The following is a 16,866-nucleotide window of genomic DNA, read 5'->3' on the forward strand; positions in this document are numbered from 1 at the left end:
TGTTGCTCTAGCCCCGCCCCTCCCCCACTGACCCCACCCCCACCGACCCCACCCCACCGGTGCTGCCCTGAGGGATGTTAGACCACTGCGAGCTGGAGTGTCTGCATACAGGAACCTCAGCATCTCTGGTTAGTGTGTCAGGCGGGAAGTCTCGGTCTCCTCTGTCCTTCTATGCAAGATGTAATGTATATATACCCATAGGTCTCCCCAGGGGTCCTACCACCTTGTTGTGTTACTGTGTCAGCGAAAGGATGACGTCGGGCCTGAACTTTATACAGAGATATTATACAGGAGATGGTAGTCTTGCTGTGCTTCCAGGAAACCTCATGCATAATGTATGAGATTCGAACCAGGGAAAAACATGCGTTCTTCCTGCGGTGTTGTAGCTAGGTAAAAGGTCAGTCCCTAAGAACAGTTATGTATGTAATGTAGGGAAGAATATAGGTGAAAGGTTGCAATGTTACCTGTGCCTAAATAGGGTACCTATATGGAATATAACACCCTCTCCTCTTCCGACTGGATGGCATATGTAACTTATTACTGTACTACTAGCCTAACTAGATATAGGTACGCTCAAAGTTCATAAAACATTTGTTTTGCTAAAGAAATGTAAAACTTCTAAAAAACACTATTTCTAAATAATAATGTTAAAAGAAAATATTTGCAAGCCATACTCTAAAGTGTCCGTAGTTATAGTCCGAACCACTATAAGCATTAGAAAGGCATGTATGCCCAAAAACTGAAAGGAATGCAAAATTTTGTTTTTGAGTTCCCAAATTGAGCTTGTTTCTTAAAAAAGGGCGAATTTCTTCCAGCATACGACGAGCCAAATGAGTCAATTGTATGTATACTGACTGGTATACGCAACATTTCGTTGCTTGCTTCCGCAGTAGACGGCCCCTGTAGCACCTCACAGAGTACGTCAATTGAGCACAGATGATGTTAACGCTGTCCACAGCCGGTGCTGGGGGCAGCATGTGCTTCGTCCAAAGCGTGGGTGTCAGTGAAGGAGCCAGTGTCCATACCTTAAGGAGCAGTTACTACCCGTGGTGGCTCAAGGAATGCTCCCATCAACATTGGAATACGCTTAGGAGACTGCAGAACATGGGCCGTTATCGAGTCTAGTAGAGCATTCACGTCTGGTTGCTCATATGATGGGAGTGTCAAACAAACGTTTAACACGCACTCAGCTCCGCAAAACAGGCATCGGAGGACAGGTAAGATGCAGTCCATCCAGACTGGTCGAAATGACAAGAACTAAGATGCACTTAGTTCTCTTAGGCGAGGCGTGCCTAGATGTTGTACCATGCGGTCAATGTATGTAGGAGTGCTTTTTCCATCTCCTTGGTGACTGGGACGTCCATTGCGTAGCAAATAGAAAACAATTAGGATACCTGTTATTAGAAACAGGATTAGCCAAAGTCCCCCTAAAATGCTTCAGAATATGGAGTGTATGAAGTTTGGTATAACTCCAAGTGCCGTCTGAAAGGTGCCCGGAAGGCCAGAACCTATGTTCTTAAATAAGTGGACTATGCCTGTTGTATCAGACATGTTAAAGATACGATTTACCATTTCTACGAAATGGAAGGGGGCAGTTTGTATGGATAAGCGCCTGTTTCTTGGCCGAAAACCTTGCGATCTGGAGATTAAAAGTCTCTTGAGCGGAGGTTAAGGGCACAGACTTCTGTAGAAGCATGGCTTTCATTCTGCGTAGAGTATCAAACCGTATTAAAGAAACATTTAGTGAAGGCCATATAGGCGCCTCCCTGACTGTGTGTGTCGGTGGAAACAATACTTGCATACAACAAGTTACCCAGGAGCTCACTGATATGAGATATGTGATGCCTGGGAGCATTCCGCAGCAGCCTTGACTGTTCAGCATCAAGTAACTCCCATTCGAAAGTAGCCTGAATGCTAGAGTAATCACTGCAGCTGGGGCACTCCACAGATGACAGGACAAGTTTGTTACAGAAGCATTACAAGCCCCGTGCAGCATTATATCCTGACATACGAGTGATCCACTTAAAGCGTTCTCACAGTTCGTACCGCTTAGAAATATTTCTCGATCCCCACTCCGGTATCGGAATCTGTATGGTAAGCCCCATTATTTCTTAATGTATTCCTTACCCATTTTTTCATATCTGCCTGCCTGCTTTTGTTCAAGGCAATACTGAAACTGAAAAGTAGTGACCGGTAGAGTTATGTGGCCATGGATTAGCCATTCTGTGGATGGTGATTCAGCCACTGTAAATCCTAATCTATCCAGTATTTCGATACTCAGCATTGAATATTTTACTCCCTTTTTGTGCCATTGCTATCTGTTTATATGTTAGATTGTATTCAGAAAACAGAGATGTGCTGTTGATAAAACGCCAAGGTACATAGCCTGCACGCAAAGATTGCAGCGTCCAGCTTAACAACATAATAGAATGTAACTGAGATTGCCTGTGTTGTAATATAGCCAAATCTTGTTCTAGTATGTCTATCGCAGAACATACAATGTTCCCTAAGGAATATAGCCTGAAGGTTAATTGTCTACCACTGCTAGAGATTTTTCCAGATTTATACGCTCTATCTCCCGTAATCTCTCTTTGCGGCCTCTTGTTGGGATATTTTCTTCCAATCTGGCTATGATCTGTTGAATTGTATAATGTCATCTACTGTAATGTAATGTTTACTTGTAAAGCGCACTGTTGCCTGTCGACATCCTGGCGCTGAATACCGCTGGGGAACCCGTCCTGGCTTTCCCTGTGAGATGGTCCCTACTGGGAATCCCCAAGGTGGAGCCAGGCATCCCCGGCGTTGATGGGGCCGTTGTGGAGATTAGGCAAGCTAATGCCCAGAGTTGCCTAGTGGGACCCCTGGTTAGAGTAGGCACTGAGGCGAGAATTATCAAGTCTTCTGACCCTGGTCCACGACCCCGCGGCGTCGGGAATTAAACCCTGGTCCCGGGCCGACTTCTGCTTCCGGGTCTGCCGCCTCTAACCAGTGAGCCACACCACTCCACCATCTCTTTTTGTGATGTTTCGTTAACCTCAGTGTGTGATGGAGTTGGCAGCCGAGGTGTGTTCAAGTCTTTGTTCTTGGCTAGTCCAAGGCAAGACGTCTGTTGCACTGCGTTGTTCAAAAATATGATCTGTTGAGGGATAAGGCATGCTCTAAGCAAAGCTTCCGTTCCCTGAACTTGCCATTCTCTAGTACCCCAGACTGATTTTAAGTCCATGGCGTCTTTCCATAAATCTAAACCTTGTTCAGACAACTGGGCAATAAAGGGCGTAAAGTAAATTTGTTTGGTGTTTGTTAATATATTTTTCTGTGCTGATGTTGGTCAATCTTATAATAATATGAGGCTGGGTCAGACATATTAAACCCTGAAAAATATGGAAACTTTTGTGTAAATGCCTTTCGGTGGTGTTGGACAATGTTCCCACTGGTGGTATGTGAACACATTTCTAGGATTAGCAGATTTATGCAGAAAGTGATGACCATAATGTTGATAACAATAAATCCTTTCGAAATCTGGTGTGCTTTCCAATGTTTCACTATTAGAAAATGCAGGTGATTTTTCCAAATCAGACAACTTGTTATGTACAGACTCTTGGGGCTAGATGTAGGTAAATCTAATTTACCGATTCATAAATATCGAATTTTACCGATTCGGTATTTATGAATCGGTAAATTAGAAGGAGGCAGATGTAGGTAATTTTTAAAACACAATTACCGAATCTGTAAGTACAGGCTTGTGTGACATGTGGCACACATACATGCCCTAAGGGCATGTCTGTGTGTCACATGACACAGGTGTGCATGCACAGATGTGCATGCACACCTGAATTCAGTATTTTACCACCCAGTAGGATTGGGTGGTAAATACCGACTCCTAAAGGGCCTGTGGCACTCTGTGAAGTGCCACCTACATATTGATTTACAGAATCGGTAAATTTACCGATTCTGTATTTTACTGATTCTGTATATTTACCGAACTGGTAAATTTACCGATTTAGTAAATCAGATGGGCCCCTACATCGCAAAAGCCAAATACCGGTCAGAAACGGCCGAAATCGGCCGTTTCCGACCGGTATTAAGGCTCCTACATCTGGCCCAAAGTCCCAATCATCGGAAAATGTACTTGAGGTAATGATGTCACTCAACGATATTTTAAATAAGTGAGGAATTCTTAAAAGTTCGTTCAGACCAAATATATCGAAATCAACCTTGTCCCAAACTATAACCTCAGGTATAGGAACTGCTGTAATGTTCACTGGTGACAAGTGTCGATGAGATGATTGGTGTGGTTTTAAAATTACATTTACCTTTTGGGCTGCAGAGCTTTGTCGAAGGTATTTTCCATTAATAAGCATGCTAAAAACTATTACTAAGCCTAACCAGAAAAGAAAGAAAATTATCCCGGTGATTACCCATAGTTCTACCCAAGGTGACACCAGGTAAGTCTTTTTTAAGAAAGTTAAGAAAGTTTTTAACTTTCTGCTTGCGTGATTTTTGGGCTGGCATCGTTTCAGGTTCACTTGGATCGAAAGAAAACGTATCAAAGTTTATGAAGTAGCCAAAAGAAATTCGATCAGTTGTTGATATTGCAGCAGGATTTGTGGAAATCGTAGTGGGCGCTTGTTGAGGCATGTTGATGTAGACATCTATATTTGGTCGAATTGAAATTTATCTTTCACTTTGATTCTGAATTCGAACTTCAGGTTCAAGCGGAACAAGTTCCATAGCATTATTGCATAGTCCATAATTCTGTCCCCGGGACTCTTTGAACGTGATGAGTCTTTCCGTTTGAAGTTCTTAATTGTAGCGAGAGGAGGGCATCTGCTACTTTGTAGTCCACGTGGCCTACTACTCAGTATCGGCCACATAGTGTGGCTTGATTAGGTTGATTGAGACAAATCTTTTCTCCAGCAATAGGTGGTGAAAGTACAGTTCTTGTTCCTTCAACTGCTAGGACCTGTACAGGCTTTCTGTATGATGACCCAAATTCTTTCTTGTCCGCTATTTTCTCTTTGACCGGATCCCCGACTTTTGGGATCCAGACAGGTCTTGCCGTGACTGATTTGACTTCACCAGTGGCGGTCTGCTTCAGGTGGACATTACGTTGTTGTGTCCTGGATTCATTTAGATCCTGTAAAACAGCCAAATGACCGACCCTTGTGGTCTTGGGTGGCGGTTCTCGCCGGTGTGTGCATTTTCGCTGGGCCAGCGGCATGATTGTGGAGAGAGACGGAGCGACCAGATGTGGTTGGTCATGCTGGCGCCCGCCGTTCCTGGTCTCGCCTGGGGCCGCTTTGTGCCCAGTCATCCAGCAACGGGACCGGTATTTGGTTTGCAGTAGGCCCCGGGGCACTGCATCATTAGACCAGCGGCTGGGCTCTGCAGTGCTTTGAGAAGTGGGGCGGAGCTGACTGGCGGGAGCCCTACATCAGCTGTTGTTGCGCTGCTAGCGGTATCCTCCGAGAACCACAGCGGACTCTTCTGAGGCGGTGAGTGGGGAATGAAATAGGAGCCACATACGATCCCTTTGTGGGCTTTAGGGACCAATAAGTGCTCGACAGTCTACTCAATAGTCTGAACTCCTTGAACCTAACCCTGAAATGGCGCTCGTCTAGGTACTGTCACCGTTGTGCAAAGATGTCCAATCAGCTGAAGGGGCCCGGATGCTCTCCCAGGATAAATGTCATAACGGAGTTTAACAAAGCCATAGAACTTGAGCCATGCCCAGCTGACTTTAAGATGACAGCCAATCTTCAAACACTTATCTGTCCTACCATCCACGCCATCTCCTCCCGTCCGTCTCTGGCCACTTTCTGATCTTCACTCATCCAGCGGAGCCCAGAACACATGACTGATTCCCTGTGGAGGTGCACCGACAGCTACAGGGGAGATTGGCTCTGGCACACCGCTGTGGCCGTCACCTAACCAGCCGGACTTCGGACATATGCTCTCGTTGCTTCCTCCGCTGTTGTTTTTTTGCTATTGACCCTTTGATCCTTTGGACCTTGACAAGTATCTCAGCTTTTGACGCCTATTTGCAGGGAATGAAACGTTCCACTGGCTGTGGAGACATAGCTTTTTTACCTTGGCCCAGTGGAACTTCCTTGCTAGCTACAGAGGAGATGGGCAGCTGACCTCCCCTCAGCCGTCACCTACCCAGCCGGACATTGGGCAGACTTTCCTTTGTCTCTCCACCGTATCCCCTCCCTGTTACTCTTTACTTTACTTCCTCTCACCCTTCTACGCACCACTAATCAAGAGATGTAAATTGTAACATTTATGTATTTTTTTTGTAACAATGTTTTTTTTTATAACCAATGTAACTTTCCTCATGTAAAGCGTTCTGATACCTCCGGGTCTAGCCAGCGCTATATAAAACTCAAGCAAATAAATATTAATGGATGTCAAAACGTTTTAAATCTGTCACTGTGCCTTCACAATCAAGATCAGGTACCCACATTCTTGTCCCAAATAGGACCTCATAAGGAGTGACCCCCCAGAGAACATCTTTGCATGTTGTTCAAAGCTTGTTACACTCCATACAGATATTTTACCCAGCTCTCACCTATGCCAAATGCTCTAGCTGTTAAAGACTGCTTTAAGTCTTGGGTTTTTCCTCTCCACAGCTAAATTTCCCTCAGGATAGTAGAGAGAGGAGTACCGCAATGCTAAACTCTATCCTCATATGGCCTCCTTAAGCCTGAGAGCTAAACACAGGGCCCTGGTCAGAATGTAATGTGCCAATTGCGTATGTCCCTATGAAGACTCGCAAATCTTTTATAACAGTTCAAGCGTCAGCTGAGCGTTGGGGCCACACCCTTAGGAATCTTGAGCAGTAATCAACTGCAACCATGATAAACCTGTAAGCGCCATCTCTTTGTAAGAAACTTCAGTGGTCCAAGTAAACACACGCTAGTGGTTTATCAGATATTAATAATTGTGTCTGCGCTGGATGTGTTACAGTGGAACCTTTCATCTGCTGGCATTTGTCAAATTTCAAGACATATGCATAGATTCATCAACCAAAATTGCGATCGCAATAGTTGCGAAACAGCTATTGTGATCGCAATTTCTGCTCCCGCAATTCATGATAGAAAAAACAACCAAATTGCAAATTCGCAAAAAATATTTTGCGAGTTTGCAATTAAATTCGCAGAATCAACGTAGAACCCCCTTTGCGATTCTGTAATAGCAATGTTCCACTGATTCTGCTAAATCATTTGCGAACTCGCAAAATATTCGCAAAGCAAATTCATCAATAATCGCAATTTGCGAAAAAAAACAAAATCGCTATTAGCGAGGCGCTATTTAAGGAGAACTCAAACCAGATGGTAACCATAAAGTTCAATTGGGAAAAAAAACCCTAACAAGATACACATGCGGGGCAAAACAAACACACTTAAGGAGACACAGTAGGAGCATGAGGATATTCACAATGCCAGGACTCTACATCGTGGTAAGGCGGCGAAGGCTCCAGGCTGCAGCCCGGAACCGACACAGGATCCAGGAGCACATCTTCTGGCTGCGGATCACACTCCTGGGCCAGACTGAAGAGGAGATCTACTCAAAATACAGGCTGAATGGGGCAATGATAACTAAGCTCATCGGAGACCTTGACCCCCTGATGCAGCACCCAACAAAGAGGACCAATGCCATGCCCACTCATGTCCAGGTCCTGTGCTGCCTGCACCTCCTGGCCTCCGGAAGCTTCCAAGGGGTAGTTGCAGTTGCAGGGGGGATCTCCCAGAGCACGCTGTGCCACTGCCTACGGAGTTTCCTGGACGCCAAGCTGACCCAGATACACCATTACATAACCTTCCCAACCACCCAACAAGACTTAAATCAAACAAAGCTTCAATTCTACAACATTGCGCAATTCCTCCATGTAATTGGATGCATTGACTGTACCCACATCCACATCTGCCCACCCGCTGAGACAGAATACATGTACCGGAATCGCAAGTCCTACCACTCACTCAACATCCAGATGGTCTGCAATGCAAAGACAATCATCACCGACATAGTGGCCCAATACCCGGGGAGTACGCATGATTCTTTCATATTCAGCCACAGCAGCATGCACACCCGATTGGCCAGGGACTTTGGCGAAGGACACCTCCTAGGTAAGTACACATGCCCACATACAGTACGTCAAGCCCATGTAGCTGCGCATGACAGGCACTGACCCTCTGCTCCTTTCCTTCAGGTGACAGCCCCTATGGCCTCTGTGAGTACCTCCTCACCCCATACCTCAACCCTGCCTCACCACAGGAACGGCGTTACAATGCTGCGCACATTCGCACCAGGAATGTCATTGAACGGACATTTGGGATGTTAAATAGCAGATTCCACATCCTACATAAGACTGGTGGGGCCCTCAAATACCAGCCCGAGGTCTGCTGCCGCATCGTTGCCGTGTGAGCCATACTCCACAATATTGCATTCAAGCGGAGGATACCTGTGGAGATCTCTGGCAGTGAGTCGGAGGGGGTCAACCGCCCTCCTACACATGTGCTTCATGCATGCGGGGAGAATCCTGCTGAAGGACACAGGCGCCGCAACAACATCACACTGAATTATTTCTAGTGCTCCCATACCCCACACACAACACTGCACTCATGCATGCCAAATGAAATAATGACATGAGTAGGATTGCGTTTGAAATAATTTCTTATTATTATGTTAACATGATCTTTCATTTACTTTTTGTGATCACAAAACATGAAAACTGTATTATGTCTTACAGCCCCATGATTGGGAAGCAGGCCTGCTTGGTACTTCAGCATGGCACTGCTGCTAATAGTCAGTCAATCACTAGCGCCTCCGGCCGGACGCACCCTGTCGCCTCTCCACATCCACCTTGCCAGTATCGGCCCTTGATGTTGCAGTGGGCCTGGTACTGCTGCGTCGTTCTTGTACCACCGGCAGGGACAGGCTGCTCGGACTGGATGTGCCCTCACTGGCATCATCCCCCCCTTGCATGGGCATGGCCACACACCTGCTGGTTTTAGACAGCGGTTTTGACCTGTTCCAATGCCCTAGCAACATCCTGGCAGCATTGCACCATCTGGATTTGCATTGCCAGGGACCAGTGTGACAGTTGGGAGGTAGCATTCCCGATCAGGTGGTTTGACCTGGTGTATGCTGATAGCCGGGTCCGCAGCTGGCGGTGGCGGCGGCGGCTGATGTCCTGCTGTGACACCATGATTTGGCTGTTCTCCCTCACTGCAGCCGTTAACACCTGCACGCTTTCGGTGAGCTGGCTCATGTTGCGCGCTGTCTTGTAAAGCTGCAGCTGCATGGCTGCCATGTGCCGTGCCTGCTTTTGGTGGACAGCTAGCATCTGGCATTCGATGCCAAGCCCTGGATCTTGATCATGTTGCCCCCAGTCAGTCCATGTTGCCACGTTGCGCTGCTGCCTCATCCGGCCACTTGGCTGTGACCGCACAGTGGCTGTGCGCCGTGTCTGCCTCCTGGGTGGTGGTGTGGCCTGTTCCACTGCCATGTGTGACTCATGGGGTGGTTGCTCTCCTCCTGTGGCTGCAGGGGTGGCCCTGTTTGCATGGGGAGGTGGTGGTACTGGTGCAGGTGTGTGAAGGTCCAGGTCGTGGGGCAGGATGGTTCTCTCCCTCGGTGTCCTCTGTGTTTCTCCTCAATTTGGAGTGCCTCGCTGTCTGTGCTCTGTGGTTCTGCAGCACCTGTGATGTAAATGGGAGCATGATTAATTATATGAATCTTGCACATGGGATGTTGCAACATGCATGCAGTTACAATAGTAATGGTCAGAGTCTATCGATTCACTGGAACAACAAATGTTAAACAAATAATTAATCAGGTATGGAACACAAAATAATTACATCCAAAGTGTGCTATACTATTTATTCATTACTTCAGCACACATTTAATCGGGTACCTGGCTCAAATCCATGGGTACCTAGATTCAAGAGGTATCATTACATTCAAACATAGGAAATACATTATTCAATTACGTCATTGAATCATATATATGCCTGTGGGCATTGCTCTCATATAAATATAACACTTTAGAGCTTCATATGAAGGAACAAGACAAACATTTTTCGCCAAATATTGACATTTACGATGCGCTCAAAGTGATAGAAATAGGGAAACAGTTAAGTGGGATAGGTGTGATGGGAAACACGTGAGGACTGGGTAAAGGTGGTTGTGACTAGGAACAATCACAGTGGTATAAAATAGGCCCTTTACAGTCTGTAGTTCGATCTGTAGTTCCAATATGCTCCTATACATAGGAATCGTTTTACTCTGTAAATTAGTCCTATGATTGGAGAGTGGTTGTAATCTGGTCTATGTTTCGACCACCTGGTTAAAGGGTAGGTTTGGTCCTCATGCTGGGGTCTTCTTCAGGACAGGGAAGAGCAGGAGCGCTTTAGCAGAGGCCCTTACGTGGCCATTGTGGTAGGACCATCAAGGGTTCCTGTTCTTTTGAAGTGGTTATCCCGCATTCATTGGGATAGAAAGCCTTCCATCCAAACGGTTCTTTCTTCTTTTTCAAAGTTCACAGCTAGACCGACGTTTGTGCGGTAATAATTCACGCACCCCACGCGGTTCGTTAGATTTGACAGGAGTGGTTGTTTTCAAGATGCTTCGTGCTCGCTAAGCCGGCCTACCACAATGGCCACAAACCTACCCTTTAACCAGGGGGTCGAAACGTAGACCAGATTACAACCACGTGTGCCACGTAGTCTCCTAGAGATTGCGTTTTCTTGTAACTTGGATGGAACTTTCCATTCCGCATGCGACCTTTAATGATTGCACATGGCGCGCTATATTGTTGCTTACTTCCTATGGCTGGTTGAGCAGATCCGTCAGTGTAAATTATATATTCATACTTATCTAAAGGCATTATTTAGTTTGGTTGAGCATATTCTTGTTCGTATTGAAGGAATGCTTGTGTCTTTAAATTTGGGTCGTACCAGTATTCTACATCTGTTGCAGTGGGAGAATTAGCCCATTGTATCCATCTCGGATGTAAGGCTTTAGCGTTAGGAACACTTGCTTTTGTCACAGCCTCTACGGCTGGAACTGTAGTCATTTCCCCTGAGCCAGTACTCTTTGTCTCCCTTCAGCAGTGTACTGCTGTCAGAATCTTTTCTGTAGATGCAAAGCACATCTCAGAATTTGTATACAAATGTGATTTGTATGCAGTTGGTACTGTTTCACCTTCATTATATGTCAGATAGGTGTACCCAGATTGACCTGCAGTTATACGGATCACATGGTGGCGTACATTTACGCGTGCCTGTAAGTGTTTGGAAGCTATCATGTCAGCTTGTAAGGAACAAAATGTATCTGTGTGTTCCTGTGTCCATTGTCTTACTGAAAATCAAGTTTTATTAGGTCGTAGAAAGGTTTCACTCTATCTGCGTAATGTAAAATGTATGTTCTACCAAAATTTAGGAATCCCAGGACTGATTATAGATTTTTTAATGATTTTGGAGTTTGGAGCAGCATGCATTTTTCTAAAATAAATTGGCTGCCAGGCTTTTCCTTTCACTTGAAAGCTCATATCCTAAAAACAAGACACTTAGGTGGGCAATTTTTGATTTTTTAAAATTAATTTGTAGCCCTCAGATGCAAATTTAAAAATTATGGCATTTACTCTGTTCAAGTGCTCCTCTTGGTCATCGTCCCTCATATAAATATCATCCACATAGGACAACGCCTCTTCATCCAAATTTTGAAGTAACTCAGTTACTCTGACCGAAAACAACCCCGGGCTGTTCTTATACCCTTGGGGGAGTCGACAAAATTGATGCCTGCTTTCAGGTGCTATATTTTGGCAAAAAAATCCATTTGAGATATCAAGTGTCTTTTTTTTCACACAATGTTATTCATTAATGCGCCACTGTGTGCATTTTTGACGGCAAATTTCTTAGTGCAAGTGTTCAAATGTCTGTAATCTAAAACTAAACAATATGAATTGTCGGGTTTCATATTATGTTATGTTATGTTATGTAGCATGGGTATTTGTATAGCGCACATACACCAACAGTTTTCTTGGCGCTGTAGAATGTCAGGTGAGTGCAGCTTAAGCCGGTAGCAGCTAGTTATAGGCCAAGGTGAATAGTCAGGTCTTTAGTTGGTTTCTGAACCGCAGATAGTCTCCCTCAAGCCTGAGGAAAGCAGGGTACGAATTCCAGATCTTCGGACCTAGGAAGGAAAACCGAATTCCGCCGATGTGTTTACGCCGGATTCTGGGCACCCTCAAAAAGTTCTGATGTGTGGATCTCAGAGTCCGCTTGCGTAGGTGTTTGTTGATGAGTGAGACAATACATCTAGGGCCGGTGTCTTGGATTGCTTTGAAAAGCATGTAACCAGCTTTGAACTAGGGTTGTTTCTCCACTGGTAGTCAGTGGAGGTCTTTAAGCAGAGGGGTGATATGGCAGCGTCTATCCTTAAGGTAAGTGATTCTTGCTGCTTGATTTTGGATCATCTGCAGACGATGTCTCTGGAATTGAGTCCAATGTAGAGGGCATTCCCATAATCGATTTTGGAGAGAATTGGGGCTGTAGCAATTTGGGTGATAGCCTCCTTGCTGAGAAAGCGTCTGATCTTGCGCAGTTTGAGCATTTGGACAAAGCATGCCGATGTCACTGAGCCGATTTGGTTGTTCATGGAGAGATCCGCATCAATGTGGAGGCCTGGACTCTTTATAGCTGGTTTTGGAGTGGGTGCCACACCTGGTTCAGGGGGGCAATAGGAGGGAGTCCAATAAGCAAGTTTACTGTGGGGAACAATGATTTTGTTCTTTTCAGAATTTAACTTTAATTTCATGACCAGAAACAAAAGATTATTCATCAATGAGAGGCAATTTTTGATCACCCCTTGGTTTTCAAGTTGATCTAAGATCTCTCTGACCTGTTTTTAGCTTCTTGTTGTATTGGATACTGCCTCTGTGCAGTTGGAGTATTTTTAAAGGAATTATGTGGTGGGTTTAGTCCTCATCCCATCCAACATGGTTTCTGTATAAAGCATGAGCCTGGGCTCCCGCCCACTCATGCGCATTTGTTTGTCTTAGGTACCTGGGAATATGGTCTGAGAATGCAGGTAGAATTATCGTTTCTCGTGAAGGGCAATCCATGACGAATGCTGGCGGCCAATCTCGTTCAGCTAACAAAATGTCAAAGCCAAATGTCAGGATCTGCCAAAAGAGACTTTTCACTGTTCTACATTTGTCCCCCTCTATCTGGAGCATTATTTCATATACTTTATGTGGGACACTTACCCTAGTATCTGGTGTTTCTACCGTGATATAATCATTCATGTCCGCTATCACCAGAAATTCCATCAAGTTCTGGAGAGCTATTGTTACTTCTGCCGCACTGTCTAGGATTGTCAGATCCCATTCTCCATTCATAGTCAGGTCATCACAATTCTGGGCATGTCTGATTTTTAGACCTGCAACCTTCTTCTTTATGAACTGTGGCTTTTGCTTTGGTTTCTCTTCTTTTTTAGAAGTGTAATCTTGAGCATGACGCTTGTTTCTGGACTTTGTAAGCGCTTCTTGTCTGCCTGACCATCCTTCCTTCTCAGAGTTTCTCGATGAACCCTGAAAGGAACGAGAGGAACGTGTATCAGTATCCTGAAACCTGTCAGGTTTCCTAATATTATCTCTATTCCTAAGGTTATACCTGTTTTCGGAGTGCTCCTGAGGAAGAGATCTACCTCTGGATTGAGATCTGTTTCCTTTAAAGTTTTGTTGTTTTTTATAGTCCCACTTCTTTTTTGTTGAAGGAGGTGTCTTCTTGGAAGTGTCCTTTTCAGGACTGCCCATCAGTTGTGGTTTTAAAGCTTTCTCACCCAAACTATCTCCGCCTAATTCTGCATATGCGCTTTCAATTATTTTTGGTAGTTTGTGTTCCTGTTCTAAAGGACTGAACTCCCTTAGTTGTTGGCGGATAGCCACTGAAGCTGCTTCCCCTTTAATATTATTTACTATTATGGCTGATACCTGGGCATAGTTATCTAGTAACTTAATTCCTAAGTTCAGAGCAGGCTCTACTCCGTACACGTTTTGTATTTGTCTTACTACATCTGGTATCGCTGCTAATGACGGAATACCATGAGTTCTGGTATACATGGCAGCAAATACTGTATACCAAGTGGTACAGTCTTCTACTTGTGGTGTTATCCCCATGGGCAAACAGATTGTTAGCATTCTGTGTTTTTCATACGGGGTAGTATTTGGGAATCCCGCCTCTAACTGTGTTATTTTCTGAGCTACCCAGAATGGCATTTGTTTACGTTTTGTGGCCATTTTGCCCATCACTGCGTGTAATGTTTGTGGTGTGATTTTAGTTGTTGTACCCTGAGTTTGAGTTCCATTTGTTGCAACTATTGCTGGTTGGACTGTGAGTGTCCTCATGACGAATTACCTCAAGTTTCTGTGTATTTTTATCACTTCTTTGTGTTGTGTGAGAAAGTCTCCTACTGGCATTGTTTCAGTGTCAGGATGTGGTGTGTGGGCCGCTAATATTGGCCATGTTGCCCCTTCTCTTCCAAGCAGGCCGATTCTCACTCTTCTTCTTAGGTGGATTAGGGCACCTTTAAACCAGTATAAGTGTTCCTAGTACGTGAGCAGGACCTCAATGTCCTCAAACGGACAGTATTCTGCTGGTGCATCTCCTTCTGTGTAGGAGTGAAGCATTTGTGTTCTTGCATTTGTTGCTGGGAATGTAACCCACAAATAAAAGACCTCTGTTCTGTATAATTCATGTGGCTCAATCACGAAAACTAGTATACCGCCCCTAGGTGTTAAACCATGGTCTAGCAGTGGTGACTGTGTTTCTGAATTTTTCTGCAATTTGTATTGCCCCTGAATCTTCTTCTCCTACTGCGAGGTTTAGATCTACTACTATGTTACATCTGGTCTCAGTCATTTTTGTAAATAAGAAGTTTTTCCAAGGAAACTAAGATAAGTTGTTTATGCACAATTTAGGAACTACGTGTCCTTCAAGCTTGGTTAACCAACAGCTAATAAATAGGATTTTTTTGCCTATTCCAGACATCTCTGGTGTTTTGTGAGTAGGGGTCTCTGAGAATAGCACGACTGAACTACTCAAATTCTACTGTTAAATAAGTACCCAACCAACATTGGCGGTGCCATGACATGTATTTCCTATACAACCTATACAGGATCTGCATGTTTGGATAACATAAACTATGGGATTGGTGGCAGACTGATTCTGTGAACCCCCACCAGGTATGTTAGCCTTTCTGTGTCAGTTAGCTCACAGTGCCACTATAATCTCCAAGGAGAGAATAGATTCTGGCAACCCCAGAACATGACAACCCTGATTCCTCAGAATCGTGAAAACAATATACTACCTTTCGCTCAGTCACTCGTGCTCACTTAGTTTGTCTCAGAGATACACAGAATAAAAATCCTGGGCACTTTGACAATAAGAATTTATTGAACAGTTGTTATTCTAGTATAGAATAGATAAGCTGTGACAACCATTAGACAGTAGCAGAGATATATGATTAGAAGTACTATGAAAGTTAAAGGATGGTACAGTTCTACCATTTTGCAGTAGTCATGAAAATATACAAGTACATAGAATGCATGGTAAAAGTATGTACTCCTACCTAGATTTACCTAAATGTACCTAGCATCTGTGTAGGAATTATGCCAAGAATCCCTCTAGAATCTAATAAACCTCATTACTTGAGAATGAGAGAATATGGGACCCCGTCCAGGTCTCGAGTTGGACACCCCGTGAGGAAAGTTAGACCACTGCAAGCCGGAGTGTCTGCATGCAGGAACCTCAGCGTCTCTGGTCAGTGTGACAGCCGGGAAGTCTCGGTCTCTTTTGTCCTTCTCAGCAAGATGTGAGGTATGTATACCCATAGGTCTCCCCAGGGGTCCTACCTTGCTGTGTTACTGTGTCGGCCTAAAGGATGACGTTGGGCCTGAACTTTATACAGAGATAATATACAGTAGATGGTAGTTCTGCTGTGCTACCAAGAAAATTGATGCATAATGTATGAGATTCGAACCAGGGAAAAACCCGCGTTCAGAATGCACTGTTGTATCTAGGCAAAAGGTCACGCCCTAAGAATCCTAAAGGTATGTGATGTAGGGAAGAATATAGGTGAAATGTTGCAATGTTACCTTGTCCTATATAGGGTACCTATATGGAATATAACTAGGGCTCCTGGTTTTATCGTATTTTTTTTTACATTTCTGTCTGTATTTATCCATATTTATTTTTTACAAATTTTATCTGTATTTATTCAAATTTATTTTAGGTTGTGTGAAAAAATTTAGCTGAAATGGGTATATTTACACATGTATTTAACCAATAAATAAGCACTCATGCTTGAATGCCTGCCGGGTTTCAGTGATATGAAGACCTGCAGAACATAACAATCCACGTATATGAGAATATGTCAATTTCATCATCATGCATATGTAAATCTACTGCTATTTACGCCTCTTTACTAAACTTTATTTCTTTGTTATCCCCCTTACCTATCAATCTACACAACTATTGTCCTGGCAGACATGGTGAAGAGTATTTAGAATCACTCAAAAAGCAACCCAATATCAGTTTTTTATCCACATTTAAAAATAAATATAGATGAGCAAATAAAGGTTTTTCTGTCTGTATTTATCTGTAAAAATCTGTAAAAACGGAAAACAGGGAGCCTAAAATATAACATTGGGATATCTGGTTGCGCCGCATCAGGACAAAGTCAAAAGTTCAAGCCGACCACAATGGAGCGCGTGCCGGCTACAGGGAGTCAGTGAGCCCTGCTGAACAAAAGTACATTAATCCTGGTTGTGTCGATGTCGCGGATGCGTGGTACAGACAA

The 16,866-nt window shown here is 44.3% G+C and overlaps 1 protein-coding gene across 1 annotated transcript in view; it reads left to right on the forward strand.

Moving 5' to 3' along the window:
• The window catches only part of LOC147722358 (uncharacterized), a 700,192-nt gene that overhangs the window by 431,462 nt on the left and 251,864 nt on the right, over positions 1 to 16,866 (forward strand). The window lies entirely within an intron of this gene.

This window comes from Lissotriton vulgaris, chromosome 4_1 (genome assembly GCF_964263255.1).
Source record: "Lissotriton vulgaris chromosome 4_1, aLisVul1.2, whole genome shotgun sequence".
NCBI lineage: Eukaryota > Metazoa > Chordata > Amphibia > Caudata > Salamandridae > Lissotriton > Lissotriton vulgaris.